The sequence below is a fragment of the Babylonia areolata genome, chromosome 4 (assembly GCF_041734735.1).
Source record: "Babylonia areolata isolate BAREFJ2019XMU chromosome 4, ASM4173473v1, whole genome shotgun sequence".
Lineage (NCBI taxonomy): Eukaryota > Metazoa > Mollusca > Gastropoda > Neogastropoda > Buccinidae > Babylonia > Babylonia areolata.
The window spans coordinates 52,618,539-52,628,538 of record NC_134879.1 but is presented as its reverse complement, the minus strand read 5'-3'; the positions used below and the strand labels follow the sequence as shown (position 1 = coordinate 52,628,538).

Here is a 10,000-nt window from a genome sequence, read left to right as displayed (position 1 = left end):
CTTCTCAGTGATCCTCGGATCTTCTCAGTGATCATCGGATCTTCTCAGTGATCCTCGGATGTTCTCAATGATCCTCGGATCTTCTCAGTGATCATCGGATGTTCTCAATGATCCGAAGATCTTCTCAATGATCCTCGGATCTTCTCAGTGATCCTCGGATCTTCTCAGTGATCATCGGATGTTTTCAGTGATCCTCGGATGTTCTCAATGATCCGAAGATCTTCTCCCTCGGATCTTCTCAATGATCATCGGATCCCAGGAACCTGCCATAGTCATTATCATGATACCCCCACGAGCAGTGTGTGTGTGTGTGTGTGTGTGTGTGTGTGTAGTGTGTGTGTAGTGTGTAATGTATGTGTAGTGTGTGTGTGTGTGTGTGTGTGTGTGTGTGTGTTTTGCACTGTGTTGTGTTACGTTTTTGTCACAACAGACATCTCTATGTGATTTTATTATTTTTTTGCAGAAGTTTGCCAGGGACACTCCATTTGTTGCCGTTGCTGTTATTATGTGTGCGCTATGCCCATGCTGTTCACGGGACATGGGTTTATCTCCTCATGCGAAAGACTAGCACCCAGACCATCAGTCAAGGTCTGGTGGAGAGGCGGGAAATAGAAATGCCGGTCCTTGTGGGATTTGAACTCGCGGACACTTCATTGTCTGGTCGGGCGCATTACTATTGTACAGAGCAACAGGATAATTGTGTGTGCTCTCCCTCTCTCTCTATTTCGCGCGCGTGCGCGTTGTGTGTGTGTGTGTGTGTGTGTGTGTGTGTGTGTGTGTGTGTGTGTGTGTGTGAGAGAGAGAGAGAGAGAGACGAAGGTGGCAGAATGGTTAAGACGCTCAGCGCCAATGCAGAGTCCGTGAGGGTGCAGGTTCGAACCCTGCTTTCGCCCTTCTCCCCCCCCAAGTCTGACTGGAAAATTGAACTGAGCACCTAGTCTTTCAGAGAGACAGTAAACCGAGGTCCCGTGGGCAGTAACGCACTTAGCGCACTGAAAAAGAACCCATGGCAACGATCGAGAGTGTTGTCCTCTGGCAGAATTGTGTAAAAAGAAATCCGCTCTGATAGGTGCACAAAACAGATAAGCATACCCTCAAGGCCTGACAGGCGCGTTGGGTTACGCTGCTGTCAGGCATCTGGCCTAGCAGATGTGGTGTAGCGTGTATGGATTTGTGCGAACGCAGTAGAGAAACTGAAACTCTGTGTGTGTGTCTGTGTGTGTGTGTGTGAGAGAGAGAGAGAATAATATGTTATTTGATAAGTGGTAGTTTAATAATAATAATAATAATGGATACTTATAGCACACTATCCAGAAATCTGCTCTAGGTGCTTTACAAAAACGCTTTTGATAACATAAAACATTATATCTATGTTACATACACACACCAAAATGTGACCACACACACACACACACACGCGCGCGCGCGCGCACACACACACACACTGCATACATACATTTTAACATACATGTGTATCTAACAGCTACCCTAACACATACGCACACATAGGCAGGCACAAACTTACATAGACACACGCACACACAATACACATTCATATACATGCATGTAGTTGTGGACCTGCCACAATTGAACTTATTGCTGAGGGAAAAGGTGAGTTTTGAGACGAGATTTAAAAGATGCGAGGGAATCAGAATGACGGAGGTTATCAGGGAGCTTGTCCCACGTCTTTGGCGATTGAAAAGAAAACGATCTGTGTCCATAGGTCTTACTTCTGACGTGAGGTATCCTGAGTTTGCGTGTATGCTTTAAAAAAGTTACGTATTATAATACGTGATGTTTTTGTTTGTTTCCTACAGCGATTGTTCCGACCACGACCACGACCACGACCACAACGACAAAGCCGACATCAGCTGGTAATTTTGGCGGTTGTCTCCAGTGCACTTAGACTGTTTGTAAAGTCTTCTTCTTCTTCTTCTGTGTTCGCGGGCTGCAACTCCCACGTTCACTCGTATGCACACGAGTGGGCTTTTACGTGTATGACCGTTTTTAACCCCGCCATGTAGGCAGCCATACTCCGTTTTCGGGGGTGTGCATGCTGGGTATGTTCTTGTTTCCATAACCCACCGAACGCTGACATGGATCTTTAACGTGCGTATTTGATCTTCTGCTTGCATATACACACGAAGGGGGTTCAGGCACTAGCAGGTCTGCACGTTTATAAAGTAATACATGAAGTTAGCCTGTGACAGTTTTGAGACATCTCTCTCTCTCTCTCGCCACTCCCTCCCCCCCCCCTCTCTCTCTCTCTCTCCGTCCATCTGTGTGTGTTGTGTTGTGATGCGTGTTTTTTTGTTTTGTTTGTGTGTGTGTGTATGCGTGTGTGTGTGTGTGTGTGTGCGTGCGTGCGTGTGTGTGTGTGTGTGCGTGTGCGTGTGTGTGTGTGTGTGTGTGAGTGCTCGTTTGCGTACGTTCTTCTCGGTATGTGTGTAAACGTTTACGCGCGTGGTTGCGTGCGTGTGCGCTTGCATGTGTATAGTGTGTGTGTGTGTGTGTGTGTGTGTGTGTGTGTGCACTGAAACTAATTGCAATGTTTTGTTGTTGTTTTTTCCTTTCATCCAGCGGCTGTTCCGACGACGACGACGTTACCTGGTAAGTCAGCTGCTTATTATGTTTAAATGTAATGAGAACGTTGATTAAAAAGAAAAGAAGAAAAAACACAAGAAAGGGACGGGGGTGGGGGTTGGGGGGGTTGGGGGGTGGGGTGAGGAGGGTGGTCGGAGGTGGGGGGCGGGTGGGGGGGGGCTGTATATCCATGTAATGTATACCCTGCAACTTGTCACGTGCTTTTATGAAGCGGTCCTTAACTTATTTTGAAGTCTGTATATCCATATATTATGATAATTATATATCCTGCAGCTTGTCACGTGCTTTTATGAAGCGGTCCTTAACTTATTATGTAATCTGTATATCCATGTATTATGGTATATACCCTGGCAGCTTGTCACGTGCTTTTATGAAGCAATCCTTAACTTACTGTGAAGTCTGTATATCCATATGATATATACCCTGCATCTTGTCACGTGCTTCTATGAAGCGGTCCATATTTTTTTTTTAGTATGTGTAAGTTAACAGTGTATGAAAACACATCTGCGGTCCTTAACTTATTGTGAAGTCTGTATATCCATATAATACATACCCTGCTGCTTGTCACGTGCTTTTATTAAGTGGTTCTTAACTTATTATGAAGTCTGTATATGATATGTACCCTGCAAATTGTCACGTGCTTTTTTTTTTTATGAAGCAGTCCTTTTAGTTTAAGTGAGCCCTGTATAGTATCGACACACATACACGTGCAGCGTGTCAGGGTGACGAGGCGGCGGACATCATCCTGTTCCTGGACGCCTCGGAGCAGTGCGGGGCCCACCGCTTCCACACCATGGTGGACTTTGCCCGCAACCTAATCGAGCGGTTCCCGCTGGGCCGGCAACACATGCAGTTCAGCGTCATCAGCTACGGGGAGCGGGCCAGCGGGGACATCTGGTTCAACACCTTCAGCGACAAGCCCCAGCTCCTGCACCACCTGCAGTCCCTCAAGGCCAACCCCGGGGCCTCCAACCTCGATGACGCCCTCAAGGTGAGCGCTGTGGAGTGGGAGTGGTCACTGTGAAATGTGGCTCTTGGTGCTGCACGTATGGTTTTTTGACTCACTTGTGTAATCAAAGTGAGGCTATGTTTTAACCTGGTGTTCGGTTCTCTCTCTCTCTCTCTCTCTCTCTCTGTGTGTGTGTGTGTGTGTGTGTGCGCGCGTGCGCGCGCGCGGTAAACATTAACATTGCCATTTTCTCTGGAAATACTTTGTCTGCCAGTACCTGATTTGGCTTGAATATAAGAAAAAAAAAAAAATCACAGTCATACCCATGATAGGTTGTAAGTCTCCCGAATTAAGCCGTATTTCCGTATCATTGACAGTTTTATTTCGTTAAGGTTTGTTCCGAAATTCGAAAAATTTTAAAACCGCTTCTCACTGACTTGCTGGAAGGTAGGTTGTGTTTGGTGAGAAGACATGACCTCGTTTTTCATGTTCACAATTAAAAGGCAAGAAATACAAATTCTGGACAGAACACACACAGTGATACTAACAGTTACACCATCAACGTGTTTACTGCATATAGATAACCTAAAGTGGACACTGAATTAACTGGAATGACCATAAAAGAAAAACCAGAGAGGCAAGGCCTTCAAGACTCACTTGTGATAAATTAAGTCCCCTAGCATTAATTACAGAGTAATTTCCCTTTTTTACCATCTGCACCAAAACGTTTGCAAAATAATAAAAATTCCATGCTTAGCAAAAGAAGTTCCTGTTTGAACAAAAAATGATAATAATGAATCCTCTTGTTGTTGTGTCAGAATAAGAGGTCAAAGTGCAAAGTTTAGAGAATAAAAAAAAAAAAAAAAATAACAGTAAATGCAGTTTGCATATAATTAGGCTTCTTTTTAATTTTTTTGTGCCCATCCCAGAGGTGCAATATTGTTTTAAACAAGATGACTGGAAAGAACTGAATTTTTCCTATTTTTATGCCAAAATTGGTGTCAACTGACAAAGTATTTGCAGTCGGAGAAAATGTCAATGTTAAAGTTTACCACGGACACACAGACACACGGACACACACACACACACACACACACACAGACAACCGAACACCGGGTTAAAACATAGACTCACTTTGTTTACACAAGTGAGTCAAAAATTGAATCGGTCATTTCTTCGTCAGTCCTTTGTACACGGGTTCGTACAGATCTAGAGATCTACCGTGTGTTGAGATGCAATTGAAGCGATGGCAACGTCTCCTTTACCGCCGAAATAAAAGAGTAATCGAGATATAATAAAATACACCAAAAAAAAACATGATTTAAACATCGTTATTATGTCCAATACAATCACGTCTATTTATCGCAGGAAGAAGGAAGGCACAACATTGCTTTGAATATTATATTTATTCACATGACGTCAGATCCGCCGCAGCAGTGGGGATATGTACAAATGAAATATTAAAAAAAAAAATAATGATTGACTAAACTTCAATAAGCTGGGATAATATGAAAATTTTATTTATGAAGTGAGATAAGAGAAATGGAATAAGAAAAAAAAATGAAATGAGATAACATAAAGTAGAAGAAAACAGAATAATGCAAAGTAATATAGAAATCAACTAAAAGGAGTGGACATGTTTCGTTGGGTTTTTTTTTTGTGTGTGTGTGTGTGTGTGTGTGTGTGTGTGTGTGTGTTTTGTTTTTGGTTTTGGTTTGTGTGTTTTTTGTTTGTTTTTGTGGGGTTTTTTTGGTGGTGGGGGGAGGGATCGCAACAAGCTTAAGTATAATTATGTGAGAAATCGTACTGTACTGTGAGAATGCGAGCTGTCGAGCACTGGATGAAAATTCATTGCAAAATAAATGGATCAACAATCAAACAGGTAAATGATGGATAAATGCATAAATGAATAAGCAACAAAACAAAACAAAACAAAGCAAAAAAAAAAAAAAAAAAACAAAAAGAAAAAAAAACCCCCAAAAACCCGCTTTCGTCATGCTTACTTGTCCTTCATCATTTCCGTTTATTATTTAATCATTAATCAGCAGTTAATTTTATACATGAAGAAAATAAATACTACTCATAGAACCCCAAACTAATCATTCGGTGTGTTATAATTAATCAGCAATTAATCATATATAAAGAAGAAAATACTACTCACAGAACCCCAGACCTATTATTTGGTGTGTTATCATTAATGAGCAATTAATTTTATATATGAAGAAAAAAAATACTACTCATAGAACCCCAAACTAATCATTCGGTGTGTTGTCATTAATCAGCAGTTAATTTTATATATGAAGAAAATAAATACTACTCATAGAACCCCAAACTAATCATTCGGTGTGTTGTCATTAATCAGTAGTTAACTTTATATATGAAGAAAATAAATACTACTCACAGAACCCCAAATCCATCATTTGGTGTGTTATCATTAATCAGCAATTAATTTCATATATATGAAGAAGAAAATACTACTCACAGAACCCAAAACCTATTATTTGGTGTACAAGTTATAATTAATCAGCAGTGAATTTCATACGCGAAGAAGAAAAAAATACTCATAGAACCTCAAACTAATCATTCGGTATCTTGTCATTCATCAGCAGTTAATTTTATATATCAAGAAAATAAATACTACTCACAGAACCCCAAACCTATTATTTGGTGTATTGTCATTAATCATCAGTTAATTTCATAATAATAATAATAATGGATACTTATATAGCACACTATCCAGAAATCTGCTCTAGGTGCTTTACAAAAACGCTTTTGATAACATAAAACATTATATCTATGTTACATACACACACCAAAATGTGACCACACACACACACACACACGCACGCACGCACGTACGCGCACACACACACGCACGCACGCACACACACACACACACACTGCATACATACATTTTAACATATATGTGTATCTAACAGCTACCCTAACAAATACGCACACATAGGCAGGCACAAACTTCATAATTTCATATATGAAGAAAATAATTACTACTCATAGAACCCCAAACTAATCATTCGGTGTGTTGTCATTAATCAGTAGTTAATTTTATATATGAAGAAGAAAATACTACTCACAGAACCCCAAACCTATTATTTGGTGTACAAGTTATAATTAATCAGCAGTGAATTTCATACACGAAGGAAAAAAAAAATACTCGTAGAACCTCAAACTAATCATTCGGTATCTTGTCATTCATCAGCAGTTAACTTTATATATCAAGAAAATAAATACTACTCACAGAACCCCAAACCTATTATTTGGTGTATTGTCATTAATCAGCAGTTAATTTCATATATGAAGAAAATAATTACTACTCATAGAACCCCAAACTAATCATTCGGTGTGTTGTCATTATTCAGTAGTTAATTTTATATAATGAAGAAAATAAATACTACTCACAGAACCCCAAATCCATCATTTGGTGTGTTATCATTAATCAGCAATTAATTTCATACATGAAGAAGAAAATACTACTCACAGAACCCAAAACCTATTATTTGGTGTACAAGTTATAATTAATCAGCAGTGAATTTCATACGCGAAGAAGAAAAAAATACTCATAGAACCTCAAACTAATCATTCGGTATCTTGTCATTAATCAGCAGTTAGTTTTATATATCAAGATTAGTTTTATATATCAAGAAAATAAATACTACTCACAGAACCCCAAACCTATCGTTTGGTGTATTGTCATTAATCAGCAGTTAACTTTATATATGAAGAAAAAAAAACGAACAAAAAACGAAACCATCTCATCAAACCCCAAATCCATCATTTGGTGTATTGCCCACCCCTGTGCCGTGTTTCCAGTTTGCCAGGGAGTACGCCTACGCTCCTTTCCACGGGGGACGTTACGACAAGCCCAACTACGCTATCGTGGTCACGGACTGCGTGTCGCAGAACGTCAATGACACCATTCAGCAGGTTGGTTCGGCAGTCGTGATGATGACGACGACGACGACGATGCTAATGATTATTGTTTTTTGTTGTTGATGTTGTTGTATTCTTGTTTACAGTATTGCCATGGCGACAGGTTTCTTTAAATGAGACATACTTTTTTTTATATATATAGATTACTTAATCATCAAATGGATTTTCCAAATAATAATGATGATAGTAATAATGCTAGATAGTACTTATGTGGCGCAGACTCCATATATAATGTGCTTTAAGCACCTTACATTAAACAAAACATATACAATAGTGCGTAATGACATACCTCTGCACATGAAAAAAACAAAAAAAACAGCACATGTATGTGTATGCATACACCGAGTCAATACAACAAATTGCAGATATGAACAATCACGCGTGCGCGCGCGCACACACACACACACACACGGCAAAAATACCCTACACGCACGCACGTGCACACACACGCTCGCGCACACACACACACGCTCGCACACTCACAAACATCCACCCACAGACACATACACACACTACATGATAATTTCAGGAGAAGGTAAAGTGGGGTGGGTAGGAGGAGGAAGAATGCAGACAATTAGCTATGCTTCATCACACCCAAAAGCTTGTTTGAATTGGTGTGTTTTCAAGTTTGTTTTGAAAGAGGACAGCGTTGGTAAGTGACGGAGATCCAGTTCTCTTGTTGCCGAGGGTTGTTTGACGTGCACAAACTAATGTTTTGGTTGCTTCTAGTGGTGAGGTATTTGTGCATTACAGAGCTGGTGCGTCAAAGATGAAGGTATTTGACCTGGTATGTTTTTATGTTCCATGAATCTTTTTTCAGGCTATTATGGAGTTGATGCCTCAAAGTTGAAGGTATGCAGCATGACATGTTTTTACTTTCCACGAATCTTTGGTTTTTTGTCCTGGCTGTTACGGAACTAATGCGTCAAAGTTGAAGATATGTGACGTGGCATGTTTTTACGTTCCATGAGTTTTTTTGTTTTTTTTCCCAGGCTATTACTGAGCTGATGCGTCAAAGTTGAAGGTATGCAGCATGACATATTTTTACTTTCCAGGAATCTTTGGGTTTTTTTCGGGCTATTATGGAGCTGATGCGTCAAAGTTGAAGGTATGTGACATGGCATGTTTTTGCGTTCCATGACGTGTTTTTTTTCCCACGCTATTACAGAGCTAATGCGTCAAAGTTGAAGGTAATTGACGTGGCATGTCTTTATGTTCCATGAATCTTTGTTTTTTGTGGGTTTTTTTTCTCCAGGCTGTCAAGGAATTGATGCTTCAAAATTGAAGGTATGTGGCATGGCATGTTTTTACGTTCCATAACTTTTTTTTCGCCCCAGGCTATTACGGAGCTGATGCATCAAAGTTGAAGGTATTTGACCTGATATGTTTTTGCGTTCATTGAGTCTTTTTTTCCCCAGGCCACAGAGCTGAAGCAGCGGCAGAGGGTGGAGATGATGACGGTGGGGCTGGGGGACAGGGTGGACGTGGGGGAGCTGCAGGCGATTGCCTCTGACCCCTCGGGGGCCTTCCTCGTGCACACGGACACGGACCTCCTCCACCTGCACGACACCATCCGACAGAAAATCTGCCTGGGTGAGTCTGTGCTGTGCTGTGTGTGTGTGTGTGTGTGTGTGTGTGTGTGTGTCTGTGCTCTGTGTGTGTGTGTGGTGTGTGTGTGTGTGCTGTGCTGTGCTGTGTGTGTGTGTGTGTGTGTGGTGTGGTGTGTGTGTGTGTGTGTGTGGTGTGTGTGTGTGTGTGTGTGTGGTGTGTGTTGTTTTGTGTGTTATGTGCCTGTATGATGTATGATTGGGGTTTTTGTGTGTGTGTGTTGTGTGTGAGTGTGTTGTGTGTGAGTGTGGTGTGTGTGTGTGTGTTTGTCTGTGTGTGTGTGTGTGTGTGTGTCTGTGTCTGTGCATAGGTCTGTGTGGAATCTTTGGCATTGTGCGAAGCGTCTGCCACCGGGATATTGTTACTACCGCTACTATTGCTCCTGCTTCTGCTGCTACTGAGTACTACTGTTAACTCCAATTACTGCTGCTGCTACTGAGTACTACTGTTAACTCCAATTACTGCTGTTGCTACTGCAGCTGCTGCTGCAGCTGTTATCACTGCGGCTGCTACTACTGCTGCTGCTGCTACTACTGCTACTACGACTACAACAACTACTACTGCTGCTAGTGCTGCTGCTGCTGCTACAAAGAGATGGTTGACTGCCATTGCTGAACGTCCACAAGGGACGAAACTCCGGGAGAATTGAAACGCCTCCCTCCGCAGTTGCTGTCATTGAAGGAGTCCCTTTCACAGCCAGTCAGTTTAGAGTGCAAGTTAACCTTGTGCAGGAACTACAGAAAAGGTGGTGTCTAAGAATAGCTTGGGATTCCCCTGTGATGTGTAGAAAAAAATGGCTAATCCTACCACTGAAAATTAAAGAGCATTAGGTTAATGCACAAAAGGCCCGTCATCTGGTTGCATTTCAGTGACATGGGTGCTTTACCT

At 41.4% G+C, this 10,000-nt stretch overlaps 1 long non-coding RNA gene across 1 annotated transcript in view; it reads left to right on the top strand.

Annotated features, from left to right (window-relative positions):
- Nucleotides 1–8,975: 8,975 nt before the first annotated feature.
- Nucleotides 8,976–10,000, top strand: part of LOC143281740 (uncharacterized) — a 2,108-nt gene continuing 1,083 nt past the window's right edge. Inside the window, exon 1 of the long non-coding RNA XR_013055161.1 lies at nucleotides 8,976–9,097. This is a non-coding gene — a long non-coding RNA (uncharacterized LOC143281740). The remainder of the gene's footprint in view (nucleotides 9,098–10,000) is intronic.